Here is a 21,069-nt window from a genome sequence, read left to right on the forward strand (position 1 = left end):
TGGACTGGTTTGCCACTTTTCTCCAGGTCATTTTACAGATGAGGAAACTGAGGCAAACAGAGTTAAGTGACATGCCCAGGGTCACACAGCTTGTAAGTGTCTGATGTCAGATTTGAACCCTCAAGTGATGAGTCTTCCTCATTCCAAGCCCAGTGTTTTATCTACTGTACCACCTAGTTGCCTTATTAAGCATCTACTATATTCCAGCCACCATGCTATGCCCAAGGATAAAAATATAAAGAATGAAACAATGGCTACTCACCAATAGGCCCACCATGGTACTTTATACATAGTCATCATTTAATTCAAAATAACATCTCTAAGAAAAGAACACAGAAAGCATTTATTTGAATAATAATATTATCTCCTGTATCAATTGTCTCTTAAGGTTTACAAAATGCTTTCCTTACAAAAACCCTGCCAAATAGGTAATGTGAAGCCATTTCCCTCATCTTACAGATAAGGAAAGGGAGATTCAAAAGTAGGCAGTAAATTAGATTAGCCTTAGGAACCTGGGTCATGCCATAGGTAGAACAGGAGTAGGGAGTCAGGAAAACACCACTCTGAATCCTGCTTCAGAGCTTTCTAGCTGTGTGACCCTGGGAAGTTATTTGACCTCTCAGCTTCAGGGGATAATAGTATCTGCCTCACGGGGTGGTTGTGAGGATCAAATTAGTTAGCATACATAAAGGGCTTTAATACGCTATATTAATATTATTATTATCCCTGATTTAACTAATGAAGTAAAGGGACTTGCTCCAGGGTACACAGCTAGTATTAAAACCAGGATCCAAACTTAAGTAAGTATCTTGAATTCCTAATTAAGTCCTCTCTCCATGACACGACTGTTCTCTAGGATATGTTCTATAAATATTTAATTATAATTAATATGTCAATTAATAAGTCAAAAAAGCATTTATTAAGCCTTTACTATATACCAGGCATTGTGCTAAGTAAGCTCTGGGGTTACAAAGAAAGACAAAACAAAAATGAAAACCAGTCGCTGTCACCAAGGAGGGTGCATTCTAATGGGAGAGACAACATGTAAATACCTAGGAAGGAGATATCATAACCAGTGGTTGGCCTTCTCTAATACCTCGGAACCTGGCTACTTAGTGGTCACTCAAGCGCTTGGCCTGACCTGGCATGTGTACCACTCGTGTGCATTCTTCAGGTACTCAGAAAAATGGGTCTCACTTCGCTGCTTTAGTTCTAGCCCTTGGTGAGTAGTGCGAAGGTTCTCTTCTCTAATGGGTCTCTGTCATAAATTAAATTTCAGGGCTTGGTCTCCTATCCCACTTAGGAAAACTCCTTGTCTTTACTTCATATGAGATGCTTTATTCAAGGTCACTTAGGAGACCTTGTATGAGCCTTAACCAGAAGAGTGACAGGGAATCAAAGGAGCTTGATAACAATGCACCCAGGATGTGCTTTGCTAGCGCAGGACTCATCTAGGTCCTTTATCAGCCCATCAGTGGAAGGCTACTTGCAACTCGATTTTGTGAAAATGAAGAATGGTACTCCCTTTTCAAGGCCCCGATTGGTGGTGGAGGTATGATTCTACGCATCCATAAATCTCTGATTGGAAAGAAATGACAATAGAAGGAGGTTTAAAGGGTGCCTAGATTCCATGTTATCTCAGGACTTAAAATACTCTTAACAACTATCCACTGTTTGTGATTTCTAGTGGACTATACTTCTTTAAAAAGGACAAATTTGCTTTTTTATAATTCTGTTAAATTAGGCAAGTCTTGGCAATTCAGGCCCTGTTGATACTGGCTAGGACTGTTCACTCACCAAACCCTCTATCAGGGGATTAGCTCCCTGGTGATATCTGCAGGTAATTGGAATGCTCTGTTGGTCTTTCCTGAAGATGACACAGTAGGTGTAAAACTAACATTGACCTCACTCCAAAGTAATCATGTCTCTGCTTCCCTATTTTCAGGTTTGCTTTTGGCTGTGTACAATAAATTGGGTCTCTGTCCTTTTAATGCTGGACAAGGCTAAGGGGTTTCCCTACCATGGGACTTAAGCTTTCATAGTTCCACCAGGCAGTCAGAAAGAGGAAAGGCAAGTAAGGACTTTCCACAAGCACAGCTCCATTTGCCCACTCTTTTTGTCCCCACATTCAAACTCATCCATCTCTGCCCTCTCACCCCCAACTCCCTTTAACTCTCTTGCCTTCAGCTTTCTCCATCACCTTCATTAATGTTCAGAGCAATGTTTCTCAGCTCTTTTCAGCCCTACAGCCCTGCAACTGTAGGTCTAGCATGCTGCATTTACAACCCCAAATGGAATCTATGTTTTCTTCCCCAGGGGATGCTTCAACACTGAGTACAGCTTCCAGCAACTCTTCCATACCTAAATATGTAATTTTTAGAAGCTGTCATGGCCAAAAAATTCATCACCATGTGGCCAATCTGACGTTGAACCTCTCCAACCCTGGCTACAGTGCTGCATAGATAGTAGATAACACGCTCATCACCAGGCCCGCCATACCTGATATCTTCAGTTTGATAGAGATTTCCATAGCTCATCATCTACTGGCATGGATTTCAAGAATAACAGATTCAAAGTATTCTAGGTTTGGAAGGGCTTTCAGTGACCATCTAGTCCAACCTATGGATAGAAAGAATCCCTGTTATAACATTCTGGGTAGCTAGATGGCACAGTAAATAGAGTTCTGGGCCTACAGTCAGGAACACTTGAGTTCAAATCTGGCCTTAGACATTTATTAGCCGTGTGACCCTGGGCAAGTCATTTATTCCTGTTTGCCTCAGTTTTTTCATCTGTAAAATGAACAGAAAAGGAAATAGCAAACCACTCTAGTATCTTTGCCAAGAAAACCCCAAATGGGGTCACAAAGAGTTGGGCACAATTGAAACAACAAATAATAATAATACACCTAACAATCAGACATCCAATCTTTTCTCGAAGACCTCCAAGGAAGGGGATTTAGCTGGCACAATGGAAAGAGCTCCGGGCCTGGAATTAGGAAGACCTGAGTTCAAATTTGACCTCAGATACTTACTTGCTTTGTGATCCTGGGAAAGTCATTTAACCTCTATTTGCCTCAGTTTCCTCAGCTGTAAAATAGCGATAATCAAGAGCAATTTAAGCTCCAGCTATTATCTTCTGTACGACAGCCTTTCAAGTACTTGGAGATAACTATTGTATCTCCCTATTCTTCTTTTCTCCAGACTGACCGTTCTCAATTCCAGGTCCTGGGGTCTTCGCATCATCATAAGGCATCAATTTCCTTCATTAATAAATACTAGAAAGTGCACTAGAAATGCACTCTTCTGTTTGGGATGTGTGGAAGAGAGAAAGGAAAAAAAAAGACACAGGCACTTGAATAGGAAAGCACGAGCCAGCACACATTGTCACTCTGTTCTCAGCAGAATTCATCCTTGACTTATCTCTAGCAAGGGGAGCATTGCTAACATCTCTTCATCTTTTCCCTACATTCTCCTTCTATTTAAGCCTGGGCACAGGGGACAGACATCTTTATATGATGAGGCATGAAGAGTATCAGGATATATTATTTGGGAGAGATGGAACCTTAAGCAATTTGACCTAGAACAACACTAGACTTGCAATTGGAAAGGCCTAGGTTCAAATCCCATCTCCAACACTTATTATGTGTGTGATCATAGGTACGTCACTGAACTTTTCTTGGTCTTAATCCCGTCTTCTGTTAAATAGCAATGATGATACTTGTCGTAAGTACCTGCTTCACAGGGCTGTTGTGATGCTGAAGTGAGAGAACATATGTAAAATGCTTTGCAAAACCCTAAGTGTTCTAGCAATGCACATTGTTTTGAAAACCATTACTGCTCTTATGCCTTTCCCAGATTAGTGAATTTGGAACAGTGACTGATAAGAATAGTATTGGAGATAAAGGAGTTTGGAAAAGAGGAGGAGGGACAGAAAGTCCCTAGCCTGGGCAGTTACTGGGGAGAGAAGATGAGCCTGAGGAATTGTAGTGAGATAGCATTGCACCGAGGTGGAACAGGTCAGACATCATAGTTGTGTACTGAACTGTCCCTACGTAGCCTGAATTAAAGGATGAATGAAAAAGCATTTAATTGCCTATTATTGTATCAGGTGCTAAGCTAAGTGCTGGTGACACAAATAAAAGCAAGCAAGACAGTAGTTCCTGGCCTCAAGAAGCTTACCTTCTAACAGGGGAGACAATACTTACCGGAGAGGTTTTGGAGAAGAAAGAAAAAATGACTGGGGATTGGAGCTATAGGGCGATTGAATTATGGCCTTTCCAGAAATGGCTTTGTTGATTTGACTTTCATTCTCAGAGCTAATGTTGGAATATGAGGGGCAAGGAGGAGAAGGGATGCCCACAACATGGAGGGGGTGCCTAGGAAGTTGCATGGTGAGGCTCTGTTTTGGCAAGATCAGGTGAATGCTCACCCATCAGAGCCTAGGATCCAAGGGGTAGAATACCTTCAGTTCCCTGCAAAGATGGAGTCTGGAGTACAGGCTGAATTTATGGAGAAGACTTGGAGTAAGGGGAGAAGGGATCATTACTTCAAATATCACAGAATCTCAGTGTTGGAAGGGACCTTAGAGAGGTCCTCTTGTCTGGTCCATAGTGGGACAAAAGTCCTCTCTACAGTATCCCTGACATGTGGTCATCTAGCTTTCACATGAAGATTTTTCAGTGTAGGGAGAGCCCATTGGTTTCTGAGGCAGCCCATTCAACTTTCAGCTGTTACTGTTCATCCTTCATTTTTGAAGAGAACCAATGACATCATGGGATAACGGCTTGACTTGTGCATGAATTGGATTTAAGCACAAAAATATAAACCTCACTCTCTCTTCCAGAGAGATCAGATTCCAGTGGCAAGACAAAAGCCAGGATAACTGGCATTAGCTCTGCTTGCTGAGAAGTTTGTCCTGATATCCAAGTGAAATGTGTTCTTTGGCAAATAGATGACAGCCTGTCATTGTGTGTTGAATTGTTCTGTGTGGCCCCAGAGTCCATGGAGAAGTACAATCCAAAGAAGCAGATTTTAGTTCAATAGCAGAATTTTTTCTAACAATCAAAACAATCCCACAATGGCATGGTCTGTCTTGATAAGTAGTGATCCACAACTTCCTTGAGGAATTTAAGCAGAGGCCAAATTTTTTGGTAATTTTATAGAAGAAAGTTGTATATGGTGGGGGTGGGGGTGGTGGAGGGTATGGGGATGGGGAGTGGGGGGTGAGGAGGTAGGGAAGTGGTAAGGAGGTTAGACTAAATGGCCTCTAAGGTTCCTTTCTGTTATGAGATTCTCAAAGCTGGGCTTCTAAGATTCCAGGGTCCTGTAGTGGTGGGATTCTAAGATTCTGGGATTCTAAGATTCTCGGGTTCTGTTATTTGAAAAGCCCAACATTCTAGGATTCTATTAATGTATTGTCCATAAGTTCTAGGATTATGATAGTCTATTTTTCTCAGATTCTAGGATTCTATGATACTAACAGTCTATGTTATCGCCTCTGTTTACTGGCAGGACCGAATAGATGACCCGGGGTACAAGGAAGGAGCTAAGATGACAGCATATTTTTCAACTGCCAGCTGCTGTAAGAGTTCAGAATTGTGTCCTCCACCTCCCCACCCCCCCAGCGTCTCCCATCTCTCCCTTGCCTCCCACCCCCTCCCTCCCCTTGTATTCTGCTCCCATCCTTCCATCTGTTACAATTCAAAGGTCTCCCTCAGCCAGCATCTATTAAAGTGCCATATGGCCAACAGGAGGGGGAGGTGGTGGGCCTGGGGCTGAATGGTGGCATGCAGACACTTTTAATTGGAAAAGTGCTTCCTAAGCAAGGTTCTCCTTTTTCTCTCAAGACCCATCTCTGATGTGTATGATTAGGGGTTGGGGGGATGTAAGAGGAGGTCACTAGCAAGTCTGAGTCCCTCTCCTCTAGATTCCATGTGGACAGACCCCCATCTCCTCTCCATCCTCCCAATTTTTGGCTAAACACCCGTTGTATCTCTACTTCCCTACATTAAAAGCCCAGAGCAAGACCATTCAGAATTCATGAATCAGGCAACCTCTACTCAGTAAGCCTGAAAAACAGGGTTTTTGATAACCCTTGGGGCATGACTTGCAGTTTGATACAGCCAAAGGGTGCCAGACTTCTAGTTAGGAGACTGGAGTTTGAGTGTCTCCTTGGCTGTCTATACAAGTCCAGTGATCTTGGGGTAATGAATGATACTGGCACAAATTGCTTGCCCAGACTGTGGTATGAAAGAAGTTTGGAGATACCACAAAGAAACTGTAATCTGCTATATACTACTATTATATATGTATATATATATACATGTATATATATATATGTATATATATATTACTATAAGGTAGTAGTCTCTAATGTGGGGGCCAAGGGCCTCTGTGGGGGGCATCACTGGAGTGGGACTGTGATCTCTCCCCAAGGGCTAGGTGATGAACCAACAACAAAGGCAGGAAGTTGGGTTGCATGCCACCCTCCCAGTGATATCCACATATGGGCCTTGTGTCTAACAACCATACCCACCTTATCTTTCAATATTTTCCTACTCCTCCCTGTCTGTCTGTTGTAAAAGTTCCCAACAGCAACCCAGGGGTGTAAAGGAGGCAGTTTGTATGAGAGAGAGAGAGAGAGAGAGAGAGAGTTGATCATTAAATTTTTAGTATGAGTATTCACACCTCAGAAACTCCCCCTTCCAATGCAGAGTGGTAATTTCTCTGTAACTCATAGTCTTAGAGAAATTCTGAGATCATTAACAGGTTAAGTGACTTACTCAGGATCACACAAGCCAGTAAGTGTCAGTGGAAGAACTCGAACTCAGGTCTTCCTGGATTTTTCACTATCCACTACAAATGTATAAGCACAAGTAGGTGGCACAGTGGATAAAGTGCCAGGCCTGGAGTCAGGAAGACTTATTTCTGTGAATTCAAATATGATCTCAGACACTTACTAGCTGTGTGACCCTGGCAAGTCATTTAACCCTGTTTGCCTCAGTTTTCTCTACTGTAAAATGAGCTGAAGAGGGGAATGGAAAAGCACTCCAGTATCTTTGCCAAGAAAACCCCAAATGAGGTCACAAAGAGTCATGTAACTGAAAAAAGACTCAACAATGACACATCTTGAGAAGGAATGCTCAATATTATTTTATTGATGGGATGCTCAGTTGAAAACAGTTGACATATCTCTGATCAAGGAAACCATTCAGTAGGATGTAAGCTCCTTGAGTGCAAAGATGAATTTTTATCGTTGCACTCCTTGACTTATACATAGTATGAACTCAGTAAATGTTTTTTTAATTGACTCAAAAGAGCACAGCAGTTAAGAAACCACAGAGTTCATAGGAGACAAGAATACAAAAAAGGAACTAGTTATGAAACCCAAGGACTTAGATGTCGTGGCAAAAGTGTGCAAAGTATAAGCAACCTTGAGTACTAGAGATTCCAGTACAAGGAGGCCAGTTTGGTCCCATAGGTATCAATTAAACTGGGTAAATATGGCTCTGGAAGGGGATGGCCTATTCGTAGGGATATTTAAAAGAAAGGAATTATGGAGTGGCATTGATTATTCAGAAGATATACTTACATGAGGAAATGCATGTGTGAGAAAGGGAAAGCATGATGAGGAGTAATTAGGCAGAAATTAATGAAGACAGAAACAGAAGTGATGTTGACATTGGAAAGTACTTCAGATCAGTCAAAGAGTCTCACAGTTGAAAGGCATGTCAAAGGCCATCTAGTCTAATCTATGTCCAAATAGGAATCCTCCCTGTAAGAGAACTAACGAGTGTCACCTAGCCTTTGTTCGAGACCTCCACTGAGGAGTTTTTTGAGACCACCAGTATAGAAAGACAAAATAGATAAGGAATTTAAAGAGCATGCTGCAGGGTTGACAATACTCAACTCTAACCAACTTGAAATTTCATAATTTGGAAATTCCCTTCAGGGATGCAGCCATTCCTTCCCATCCAATGTGACTCTTATCTATGTCTTTCCATAAGCTTGTTACAGTGGGTCCCTCCAGCATGTTGAAGGCCTTTTCTGCTTAGTCCAGACATAACATAGCTACCAATGGAGCACTTGGGCTGCCCACTTGTTACCTCTTTGCTCTTGCTATACGATCAGTCCATCTTCTCTTCCTATTATGTGTTTCCTTAATGACATCTTTTACTCCTGTTCTTCAAAGTCCCTAACTGAATGTGTTGCTGTCTGCTCACACATACAGTGAATCTCTTCACTGTCCACTCTGTTATTAATTTTTTATTCTTAGGAGACTGTTTCATTCCATGTCTCTGTTATACATTCTCTTCTTCCTTTACGCACCATGCCTTTAGACTGTGCCCCTGGGGCCTGAACTCCAATAGGTGAAACTTTTATCACACGTTGCTGTAAGGTTAGTGGCGAATAAGGTCTTCCCTGCCTATAAATAGGCCTTGTGTGGAGCCCATTTAGGGAAGCTTGCTTGTAGGAAGACTTATACACCTTTTATTAATTTCTAATTAGGCACTGAGCCTAAAGAGTATATATTCTGAGAGGTGAGCTTTTGCTTTGGGGGCTCTCTTATGAGAAAGATGTTGTGATTCCCTGGTCAAGACTCTGAGTGGCTGTATGTTCAGAGCTCCCAGACTCCTCAGAGATAAAGGCTCTCTCAATTCAGTGGTGGATGTAAAGCTTTGATTCAGGCAGTAGAGCCCTGTCTGTTGGTCTTTATTTCTCTTCTTCGTATTTCCTGTGTTGCTATTTTATGTGATTGAAAAAGAAAGATTGTTGACCCCTGAAACAGCTGTCTTTCCTAGTAAAACAAGTAAAAGAACCTGCACTAGCAGCCATCCTGGATACGCCAGAGTGGCTGCCGCTACAGTTGTCCACAAACACATCTCCATTTTATTTCCCAGTCATTTCCAAGACATGCCATCACATTAATACATGTCCCCCCTCCTAGTTTCCCTTTATGTGGTGTCTTTCCCCATTAGCATGCCCTTGAAGGCAGGGGCTGTCTTTATTGCATGTATATGTATCCCTGATGCTAGGAATTCTCTCCCTCCTCATCTCTGCCTCCTGGCTTCCTTCAAGTCTCAACCAAAATCCCATCTTTTGCAAATAGCTTTTCCCAGGTCCCTGTGCCTTTCCTCTGCTAATTGTCAATTTTCTAGCTTATTTGTTCATGGTTGTTTGCATGTTGTCTCCCCCATTGGACTGGGAACTCCTTGAGATCATAAGTTACCTTACTTTTCATTGTATGACCACTTCTTAGCATGGTGCCTGGCACATAATAGGTGCATAAGAGACAATTATTCATTGATTGTCATATAATAAATTCTTTATCCTTTATTCAGTATCCATTTAGGAACATCGGTAGAGTATTGGTATAGAGGCATGATATAGAAATAACAGAGGACTTTAATAATCCAGATACTGCAGATATCCTCCATGATAGCTGCGTTTTCCAAAGGTGGAGGAAGAAATCAAGGGGCAATACCATTGTACGTCTTATTCTCATCAACAAGCATGACTCTTCTGCTCAGGTGGTAATGATGAGAACTTTGGTAATAAGTTAATGACTTTCTGTTAGAATGTTTGATGGAGGGGAGGAAAGTCATGAAAACTCTGACATGCTCTCTCCCTCCTCAAATTGATATTTACACATATTTGTGTATATGTGTGTATCTATAATGTGTATGTGTGCATATGTACATATATACATACCTATACATACATGTTTGTGTGTATATATACACATATACATACACATGCACACACACACACACACACACACACATATATATATATTTGCTTTTACTTTGTGTGAGGATGGGAGTCAATTGAATCAATCAATTACTCCATTCCACTTAAAGTAAGTGTCAAGATGCTGTACCCGATACCTTAATCAAGTAAAAATACTTCTAAATTGAATCAATTAATCATATGCTTTAGATTAAGTGCTAAAAAGTCTTTGATCAATTTTGTTGTCCTTGAAAGCCATTGGATGAACTGGGAGGATGATGCACAAGAAATGTGTTCAGATTGGTTGAAGCGACATATCACATCCTGTGGGTTGTCTATAGAATGGCAGACCAATTTGGATCCCATTGATTTGAGGGTCTAACTGTTTAGTGGAAGTCTCCAGTTAAAAACCTAAGAAGGAATCACTTGTAGTGGGGGAGGAGAGTACCTGGACCTCAGCTTCTACCTCCTCCCCACTCCAGCCTCCCCTGAGGATCTTGTAAAGTTTAGAGGGTCGGAGAATTTGGGCTTTTAAAAAGATATCAGAATCCTAGTGTGTCCCAGGACTAGCAGCAGCTTGAAGTGCTATCTGTATCAGGAAGTGAGGACAAACTAGACTTAAAGGCTGATTCAAGGCTCTTTAAGAAGAACCCAGCAGAAAAGCTACAAGGTAGCTAAAATGGACATTGTGAGGACTCTAGCAAAATGACTTCAAACTTTCTTCTCCATCCTCCACTGACCTCCCTTATTCTCATTCCCTTCAATCAGTCCCTGCAATGTCCCATTTCAAAGCTATTCAATTTGCCCATTGTGCTCTCTGGGATAACTGCTCCATAGGTAACAGACTAGCTTTTGTCTTCTTTTGCTTTCTCACCCTCTCCATTTTGTTTTGATCACGAGGCCTGGCTTGTTGATAATGAAATAGCTTCCTAGTTACCCTATCCAGCACCGTTTGCACATTCACTCACACCTCCGACTCACTTGGTAGGGAGGAGGGGGGTGGAGCAAGGGATAATTCTTGCTTCCCATGGACACTTTCAGGCTCTACCTCTTTTGCCATCACTCAGTAGCCTTTTCTCCCTTGAAGTCATATTTATCACTCAGTTATGATTCTGTAACCATCACACACCAACCTCCATGACACATTCTTTCATCAATGAGTTTGGGTTCTGGCATTCATTTTTTCTCTCTTTCCCAACTGCTATCCTTACACTAGGGTCCTTTAACATGCGTATTGATACTCCTTCAAATACCCTAACCTCTCAATTCATGATCCATTCCTCTACCCCACTTTAGCTACATACAGAGATCTTACCACCATCCACAAATGTTCCACATCCGTGTTCACGAATCCTGATTATGCTTTATCTGGTCATAATCTGTTGCCATTTCATGTCTCCCTTTACCTTGCCACTCTAAACCTTGTTGTTTATCTTTATCTGCAATATCCAGTCCTTTGACTGTTCATTTCTCTCTCCGGTCATTATCTCTGTACTGGCTGCACTCTCTTTCCTTTCTCATCTGGGTCCCTCAGTGAGTCAGGTCAACTTTCCACTGTCCTCTTCTATCTAGTCCCTTTTCTTGTTACCATAGAAAATCTTGTCATGCTGAACTGTAGCTGTGGATCTCTCTTACCTTTGTTCCCTACTCATGTGCTGCTGAACAAGGCTGGAGAAAATCCCCAAACCACATTGAATCCACTACGAGGTTAGGGTGCATAAGCTCAGCTGGGTTCTCACCGCAGCAAGGTAATCCTTTCACATTTCCCCAATCAATTAGCTATCACACTTACCACAACAACTTCTGCAAATTTTTGCATCCTTCCCCAAGTCTACATAGCTCCCTTCCCCTTACTATCTCAGCTGAGAACCTCCACATTTCATTTAAAAATTGGGGCTATTTGAAGGAATTGTCCTTTTCTCCCTTGTTCCTCATCTTACCTCATTCAGATGCCTTCTCGGAGGCAGTTAGGGGGCAAAGTCTATAGAGTCAGGAAGAGCTGAGATCAAATCTATTTGAACTAAATTTATCAGATTGTGATCCTGGACAAGTCATTTAAACTCTGCTTCAATTTCTTGAATTGTAAAATGCAAACAAGAATAGCTCCTACTGCCCAGGGTTGTTATGAGGATCAAATGAAATGATATTTATAAAGTGCCTAGCATATGGTAGGCATTTAATAAATCCTTTCCCCTCCTCCCTTTCTTCCTTCCTCCCTCCCTCCCTTTCTTTCTTCCTTCCTTCCTCCCTCCCTTCCTTCTTTCCTTCCTTCCTCCCTCCCTTCCTTCTTTCCTTCCTTCCTTCCTTCCTTCCTTCCTCCTTTACTTCCTTCCTTCCTTCCTTCCTTCCTCCCTTCCTTCCTCCCTTCCTTCCTCCCTTCCTTCCTCCCTCCCTCCCTCCCTTTCTTTCTTCCTTCCTTCCTCCCTCCCTTCCTTCTTTCCTTCCTTCCTTCCTTCCTTCCTTCCGTCCTTTTCTTTTATAACTATATTATTTTGTTTACTCTTATTTTGAGCCAGGTCTCTCTCCAATGACACGGTATCCACATCTTCCATATCTAATATTTATGAAGTTGATTTTTGGACTTCAGGTGTAATCCTTTGCACTTACCGTATAAAATGCCCTCTTACTAGAATCAGTGCCATTTTATAGCCTGTTTAGATATTTTCAGTTCTTGGCTATTGTCCAATAAACTATTTGTTCTTCCCACGTGGGTGAAATCTGCAGATCTGATAAGACATATGTCACTTTTGAGAAGTTCTTGATTTTAAACAAAACAAAGTTACTAATGATCTTAGTTGCCATATCCAAAGGCCTTTTCTCAATCCTCATTCTCCCTGACCTTCCTGCAGCCTTTGGCACTGTTTACCCTTTCCTCCTTAGTATTCTTTTCTCTCTAGGTTTTCATGAGTGTTTCTTCTCTGTCTTCTTTCCTGGATCCTCATCCAGACCATGCCCTCTAACCATCTGTGTCCCTCAGGTTGCTGTCCTGGGTCCTTTTTTCTTTTCCCTCTATACTACATCAGCTCCTGAGAATTTAATTACCATGTTTATAATGATGATTCTCAAATCTACCTGTCCTACGCCAGTCTCTCTGCTTACCTTCAGTCTTACATCTCCAACTGCCATTCAGCCATCTCTAACTGGATGTCTGAAGACATCAGTAGACATCTTAAACTCAATAGCTCCAAAGAAGAATTCATTATCTTTCCCCCTAAAACCTGCCCCTCTCCAACTTTCCCCATTATCATAGAGGGCAACACCATCCTCCCAGTCTGTTAGACTTACAACACAGGAGTCATCCTAGATTCCTCGCCATCTCTTACCCTCCATATCCAAGCTGTTGCCAAGGCCTGCCAATTTCAGTTTTGTAACATCTCTCAAATATGCCCCTCCTCTCCTCTGACAATGCTACCACTCTGCTTTTAGGACCTAGTCATCTCATGCCTGGATTATTTGGTGGGTCTGCCCACCTCGAGTCTTTCCCCACTCCAATCTATTCTTCATTCAGCCACTAGAGTAATTTTCCTAAAATGGTAAACACTAGGGGCATCTTATTGTTTCCAGGTTCAAATACAAACTCCTCTGTTTGGCATTCAAAACCATCCAAAAACCTGTCCCCCTCCTACCTTTCCAGTCTTCTTAGACTTTGCTCTTCGATCCAGTGACACTGGCCTCCTGGCTGTTCCACCAAGAAGACATTCTATGACTTGGCTCCTGGCATTCTCTCTGTCTGTCCTCCATACCTGGGACCCTGTCCCTCCTCCACTCTGACTGCCAACCTCCCTGGCTTCCTTTAAGTTTCAACTAAAATCCCACCTTCCAGAGGAAGTCTCCTCAATCCTTCTTAATTCCAGCACCTTCCCTCTGTTAATTTCCCATTTGTCCTATTGGCAGCTAGGAGTCAGAAAGACTCTTTTTCCTGAATTCACATCTCAGACACTTACTAGCTGGTGACCCTGGGTAAGTCATTTAATCCTATGTACCTCAGTTTCTTATCTGTAAAATGAACTGGTGAAGGAAATGGCAAACCACTCCAGTATCTTTGCCAAGAAAATCCCAAATGGGGGTCACAAAGACACATCTGGAATGAATGAACAACACCACTCATCTTATTATAGCTTAAGTTTGTTTGCATTTAGGGTTAGATTATAAGCTTCTGAAAGGCAGGGCCTGTCTTTTGCCTCTTTTTATTTCTCCAGTGCTCAGCACAGTGCCTGACACATAACAGACACTCAATAATGTGTATTGATTGATTGAAAAGTTGAGCTCAGGCCAAGGGCAGATACCTCTGGGTTCAAATTCTGGTTCCTACATCTATTAACTGCGTGACTCTGGGTCACTCACTTAAACTCTTTGAGTTTCAATTTCTTCATCTGTAAAATAAAGATTAAAACCCCTGTAGTGCATGGTTGTGGGAGGCAGGTAGGAGGAGAATAGTATTGAAAATTATGCTAACATGATATTTGTCATGTAATCAAATCACCCCCTCCCAGTCTGTACCTGGAAATTGCCATGTGCTTCTTACCTGAGGGAGGAAATGAGTTGCAAACACCCAACCTCTTTTGCTGACATGGACCTATCTGAAATGTCTTTATCTCATTATGAAAGTTACCGATAAAACCTGGCTCCATGTTGAAGCTATCACTGATCTTCAGTGATCTGCCTGTCAATCTGTCTTAAACGCCTTTTAATTCTCTTTGTGCTGAGTTTTGTCTCTTTAATCAGGATGAAAGCCAAAATGAAGAATTTTCCTGTCAACTGTACTTTGCAAAGTTTATGCTCTATACCAAAAAGAGATTTTTTAGGGATGTATTCCAGCACCCCCTAAGCCTTCTGGATCCTGGCCAGCTCAAAGTGCACTCCCTCCCATGGTAGCTCCAGCTCAGAAATGACCAAGATGCTTCTAGTCATAGCTTGGCCGCCCTTTCCCACAGGCTGGGCACTGATTTAATCAGAAGTGCCATCTCAGATTCCATTGAGCACAAAGCTTGGACTGGCAGCCAAATCTTCTTGTGTTTCCTGTCAGTAAGCACCCTCTCCTCTTCACTTTTCCCTGCCTCTGAACCCAAACCCCTCACCCTCTGTCTTAGCTCCCAGGAACCCACAGACCAATTCCCAGGCTCTCTGGACCTCCCCAGAAGCACATCTGGTCCTGTGAGAGCAGTGACATTGTCTCTCTAACAGCTCTGTCTTTTTTTGTTGTTTCCCTTCACAGTGTGTGATGTGGGGGCCAAGAAGCTAATGGGATATTAGGCTGTATGAGAAGTCAAGTGTTTAGAGCAAAGAAAGGAATAATACTGTGGGCCTCTCAGACCCCATCTACAGTCCTGCACACTGTCCTGGTGTCTTTAAGTGACATAGCATTGTGAGGCTGAGGAATTAGCCTGAGCCACCTTCTTACTCCAAAACTTCCCGCTGTTCGTGGGCCTTCTCATCCTGGAACATTCTTTGATTCTGAGGCTCCCTTCTTCTGCTGATGAATTCCTCCCAGGGTCTATATTTAAGGGAGGGAGCCAGGCCAGTCATACTTTATGGCACTCCTTGGTCTGCTTCTTACTCTCTGGACTTTGGGAGATTACTAGCATGTTCACTGGACATTACCAGCAAGTGAATGGGACATCACCAAACACCCTCAAAGCTAGCTTGAGTAGCCTGCTCCTCTCCACCTTGCTTTTAAGCTCCATTTTGTGTGTGTGCCTTCTTCTCCCATTAAAATATAAACTTATTGAAGGCAGCAACTGTCTTTCTTTTTATTTGCATTTGTATTCTTTGTGCTTAGCACAATACCTGGCACCCAGCAAGTACTTAATAAATACTCGTTACTTATTTTTAATACATTGGATATTAGAATAGAGATTCAAAGAAATTTCACCTGGCTAGAATGATCAGGCTGAATCTAAGAAGATGAAATGTAACAGGGTTAAATGTAGACTCCAGAGAGGCAGAATTACAGAGTGGCTAGAACCCACTTTGCTTTGACATATCCTTAGCTATGTGACTTGCACAATTAACTTCTCATTGCCCTGGGCAAATCTTTAAGACAATACAGAATAAGACACACATTTTTAGACGTGGCCAGAATGGGAGTCAGTTTTACTCAGCTATATGTATCTCTTAGAAGGAATTTTCTTTTCTTTTTTTTTTTAATTTTCTAGTGCAGGGGAGAGGAAGGGGAGAGGGCAAGAGGATAGGAGGAAAGGAATATGTGTTTCTGTAGAACCTACTACTGTAGAACCACTGTGCTAAGCTCTTCACCAATATTATCTCATTTGAGCTGCAACCTTGGTAGGTAGGTGCTGTTATTATCCTGATTTTACAGTTGAGGAAACTGAGGCAGACAGGAGTTAAGACACTTATTCAGGGTCACACAGCTTGGAAGTATCTGAGGCTGTATTTCAACTTAGGTTCTCTTGACTCCAGGCCCAACACTCTATCCACTATTCCACCTAGATGCTTTGAATAATTGAAAACAATTGCTTATTAGGTAAAGAAAATTTAATTAAAAAAAGAGAAAGTAGGTTGCTGATCTTCATTGATAGAGGGAGTTTTCACACTAGGGGTATCTCATACCAGTGAAATCACTGGTCTTGTCCCAAATAAAACAATATGGGCAATCTCACACTTGAATTCAACTATACACTCTCAAAGTTAATCCATCAATCAAAAAGCATTATGTCAGTCAGGATGCTGGGGATATTAAAACCAAAATAAAACAATCCCCGTCCTGAAGGAGCTTATATTCTGTTATTATAAGTCTAGAAAGATAGGTCTAGAGAGCAGTTAATGTGAATAGAACTTTGGAGTTTAGTGCCTGAAAGCTCAACATGAACCAACAGTGAGATATAGGATCAGTCAGATAATGAACCGCATTTATTAAATGCTTACAATGTCCCAGGCACAGTGCTAAACACTGGGGATACAAAGAAAGGCAAAAGGCAGTCCCTGCTTTCAAAAAGCTCACATTTTAACAAGGGAGACAGCATGAGTACAGCTATGTACATACAAAAGATAGGATAAATAGAAATAGAACACAAAACTAGTGCTGACAAAGGCAGACAAGAGACTGACTTCCCTTGGAATCAGTTATCCCATTGAGAGAAGAGCTTTATGCTCAGTTCTGGACACCACCTTTGAAGAAGGATATTGACATGCTGGAGTTGGACCAATGAAAAATAGTCAGGATAGTGAGCTACTTTGAAACTATGCTTTTCATGGACTGGTTCAAGATCCTCCGGATATTTAACTTAGAGATGAGAAAGATTGAGGAGAATGTGATTATCATTCTCTTTAAATACTTGAAGGATTGTCATATGAAAGATGGATTAGACTTGTTTGATTTGGCTCCAAGAGGTAGAATAAGAAGCAATGGGTATGAATTCCAAAGAAACAACTTTAGACTTGAGGTCAGGACAATGTTCCTCACAATTAGAGTTGACCCAAAGTGGAGAGAGGTGAGAAATTCCCCTTCCTTGGAGGTCTTCAAGAAGAGGCTAGATGACAATATTTCAACTGATCCATCCAAGCCCCTTCTTCCTTGATAATAAGGGCACGGGAATTGAAATGCTAGGATGAAAGTCCTAACCTTGACCATTAATTAGCCTAGTGCTTTAACTAACTAAGCTATCCATCCACAGATGATTCATAATTCTGTCACCTAGCACATTATGTTTCTCTTTTTGCTGTATCAATAAGTTATTAAGAGCTAGTTTGGCACATTCTGTCATCAGTTGATTTTTCCAGATGTTCCTTCCTCATGTTTTTGTCTTACTGTACAAAAGAGTAAGTGAAGCATTCTCTGTTTTTTCTAAAACTATTTTTCAGAGCTGAGATCTTGGGCCACAGAGTCATAGCATGATACATAGCTTTATAATTGGAAGTAATCTAAAGAATTCAGCTCATCTAGGATGCTGATTTTACAGATTAGCAAGCTGAGGAACAGAAAGATTAATCGTTTTGCTCAAGATCACACAGGTGGCAAAACTAGAATATGAACCCATGTTATCTTACTCCAAACCTAGCATTCTTTTAACTAGAGCTATCACTGAGCATTTTTATGTTTAGGGCAAATACCACAAAGATTAACCAGTAAGAGGGAAGGAAGGAAGGAAGGAAGGAAAAGAAGGAAAAAGGAGGAAGGAAGGGAAGGCATGAGGGAAGAAAGGTGAGAAGGAAGGAAGGGACAGGAAGGAAGGGGAAGGAGAATGGAGGGAAGGAAAGAAAGAGAAAGGAAGGAAGGAAGAATGGAGGGAAGGAAGGAGAGAAGAAAGGAAGGGAAGGAAGAATAGTAGGGAGGAAGGAAAAAGAAGGAAGAAAAGAGGGAAGGAAGAGAAAGGAAGGCTGAATGGAGGGAAAGAAGGGAAGGATGGAGAAAAGGAAGAAAGGAGGGAAAGAGGAAAGGAAAGAAGGAGAGAGGGAAGGCAGAAAGGAAAGAAGGAAGGATATAAAGAACAGAAAGAAACAGTATCATTTCTTCAATTTATTTGGGAGTGAGGGTAGATATACAGCAAAAAAAGAGCCTAGATATCATATTTCAAGAAATTATCAAGGAGAATTGCCCTGATATTCTAGAGCCAGAGGGTAAAATAGAAATTGAAAGAATCCACAAATCGCCTCCTCAAATAGATCCCAAAAAGAAAACTCCTAGGAACATTGTCACCAAATTCCAGAGCTCCCAGGTCAAGGAGAAAATACTGCAAGCAGCCAGAAACAATCAATTTGAATATTGTGGAAAAGCAATCAGGACAACACAGGATCTAGCAGCTTCCACATTAAGGGACTGAAGGGCTTGGAATACGATATTCAGGAGGTCAATGGAGCTAGGATTAAAACCAAGAATCACCTACCCAGCAAAACTGAGTATCATGCTCCAAGGCAAAATATGGATTTTCAATAAAATAGAGGACTTTCAAGCTTTCTCAGTGAAAAGACCAGAGCTGAATAGAAAATTTGACTTTCAAACACAAGAATCAAGAGAAGCATGAAAAGGTAAACAAGAAAGAGAAATCATAAGGGACTTACTAAAGTTGAACTGTTTTGTTTACATTCCTACATAGAAAGATGATGTGTAAGATTCATGAGACCCCAATATCATAGTAGCTGAAAGGAATATGCATATATATATGTGTGTATATATATATATATACATATATGTTTGTCTATGTATGTGTATGTGCAGGTGTGTATATATATATGTATATATATATATACATATATATGTATATAGATAGATAGATAGATAGATAGATACACACACACACACAAAGGGCACAGGATGAGTTGAATATGAAGGGATGATATCTAAAAAAATAAAATCAATTTAAGGGATAAGAGAGGAATATATTGAGAGAGGGAGAAAGGGAGAGATAGAATGGGGTAAATTATCTCACATAAAAGTGGCAAGAAAAAGTGGTTCTGTAGGAAGGGAAGAGGGGGCAGGTGAGGGGGAATGAGTAAATCTTGCTCTCATCGGATTTGACCTGAGGAGGGAATACCATACACACTCAATTGGCTATCTTACCCCACAGGAAAGAAGGAGGAAGAAGATAGAAAAGGGGGGATGATAGGAGGGAGGGCAGATGGGGGGAGGAGGTAATCAAAAAGAAACACTTTTGAAAAGGGACAGGATCAAGGCAGAAAATTCAATAAAGGGGGATAGGTTAGGAAGGAGCAAAACATAGTTCATCTTTCACAACTTAAGTATTGTGGAAGGGTTTTACATAATGATATGCATGTGGCCTATGTTGAATTGCTTGCCTTCTTAGGGAGGGTGGGTGGGGAGGGAAGAGGGGAGAGAATTTGGAACTCGAAGTTTTAAAATCAGACATTCAAAAACAACAACAACAAAAAAGAAGTTTTTGCATGCAACTAGGAAATAAGGTACACAGGCAATGGGGCGTAGAAATTTATCTTGCCCTACAAGAGAAGAAGGGAAAGGGGGATGGGAGGGGAGTGGGATGACAGATGGGAACGGGGCAACCAGAATATATGCCATGTTGGATTGGGGGGAGCGTAGAAATGGGGAAAAATTTGTAATTCAAACTTTTGTGAAAATCAATGCTGAAAACTAAATATATTAAATAAATTTTAAAAAAGGTAGATTTCTATGCCCCATTGCCTTTATATTTTATTTCCCAGGTGTATGTAAAAACTTTTTAACATTCATTTTTAAGCCATGAATTCCACATTCTCTCCTTTCCTACCCTCCCCACCACCCTCACTGAGAAAACAAGCAATTCAATATATGTGTAGTCATGCAGAATACTTCCCATAGCAGTCATGTTGTGAAAGACTAACTATGTTACCCTCTATCCTGTCCTGCCCTCCATTTACTCTATTCTTTCCTTTGACCTGTCCCTCCACAAAAGTGTTTGCTTCTAATTACCCCTTCCCCCAATCTGTTGTCCCTTCTATTATCTCCTCTCTCTTATCCCCTTTCCCCCTGCTTTTCTGTAGGGTTAGACAGATTTCCATACCCAACTGAGTGTGTATGTTATTGCCTCCTTAAGCCAAATTCAATTACAGTAAGGTTCACTTATTCCCTCTCACCTCCCCCCTCTTCCCATCCATTGTAAAAATTCTTTCTTACCTCTTTTATGTGAGTTGATTTACTACATTCTATCTCTCTCTTTCTTTTTGTCCCACTACATTCCTCTCAAGACTAAATTTTATTTTTTAGATATCATCCCTTCATATTCGACTCATGCTGTGCCCTCTGTCTACACACACACACACACACACACACACACATACACATACATATATGTACACACACATATACATACATACACATACACACACACATATACATATATACACACACACATACACGCACACACACACACACATATATTCCCTTTAACTACCTCAATACTGAGAAAGGTCTCTTGAATTACAAATCTCATCTTTCCATGTAGGAATGTAAACAGTTCAACTTTAGTAAGTCCTTTTATGGCTTCTCTTTTCTGTTTACCTTTTCATGTTTCTCTTGATTTTTATATTTGAAAGTCAAATTTTCTATTCAGCTCTGGTCTTTTCAACAAGAATGCTTGGAAGTCCTCTATTTCACTGAAATTCCATTTTTCCTCTGAAGAGTTATATTCAGTTTTGCTGGGTAGATGATTCTTGGTTTTAATCCTATCCCCTTTGACCTCTGGAATATCGTATTCCAAGCCCTCTTATCCCTTAGTGTAGAAGGTGCTAAATCTTGTGTATCCTGATTGTGTTTCCATAATATTTGAATTGTTCTTTCTGTTCACTTGTAATATTTTCTCCTTGACCTGGGAACTCTGGAATTTGGCTACAATATTCCCAGGAGTTTTCCTTTTGGGATATCTTTCAGGAG

Source organism: Trichosurus vulpecula, chromosome 1 (genome assembly GCF_011100635.1).
Source record: "Trichosurus vulpecula isolate mTriVul1 chromosome 1, mTriVul1.pri, whole genome shotgun sequence".
Taxonomy (NCBI): Eukaryota; Metazoa; Chordata; class Mammalia; order Diprotodontia; family Phalangeridae; genus Trichosurus; species Trichosurus vulpecula.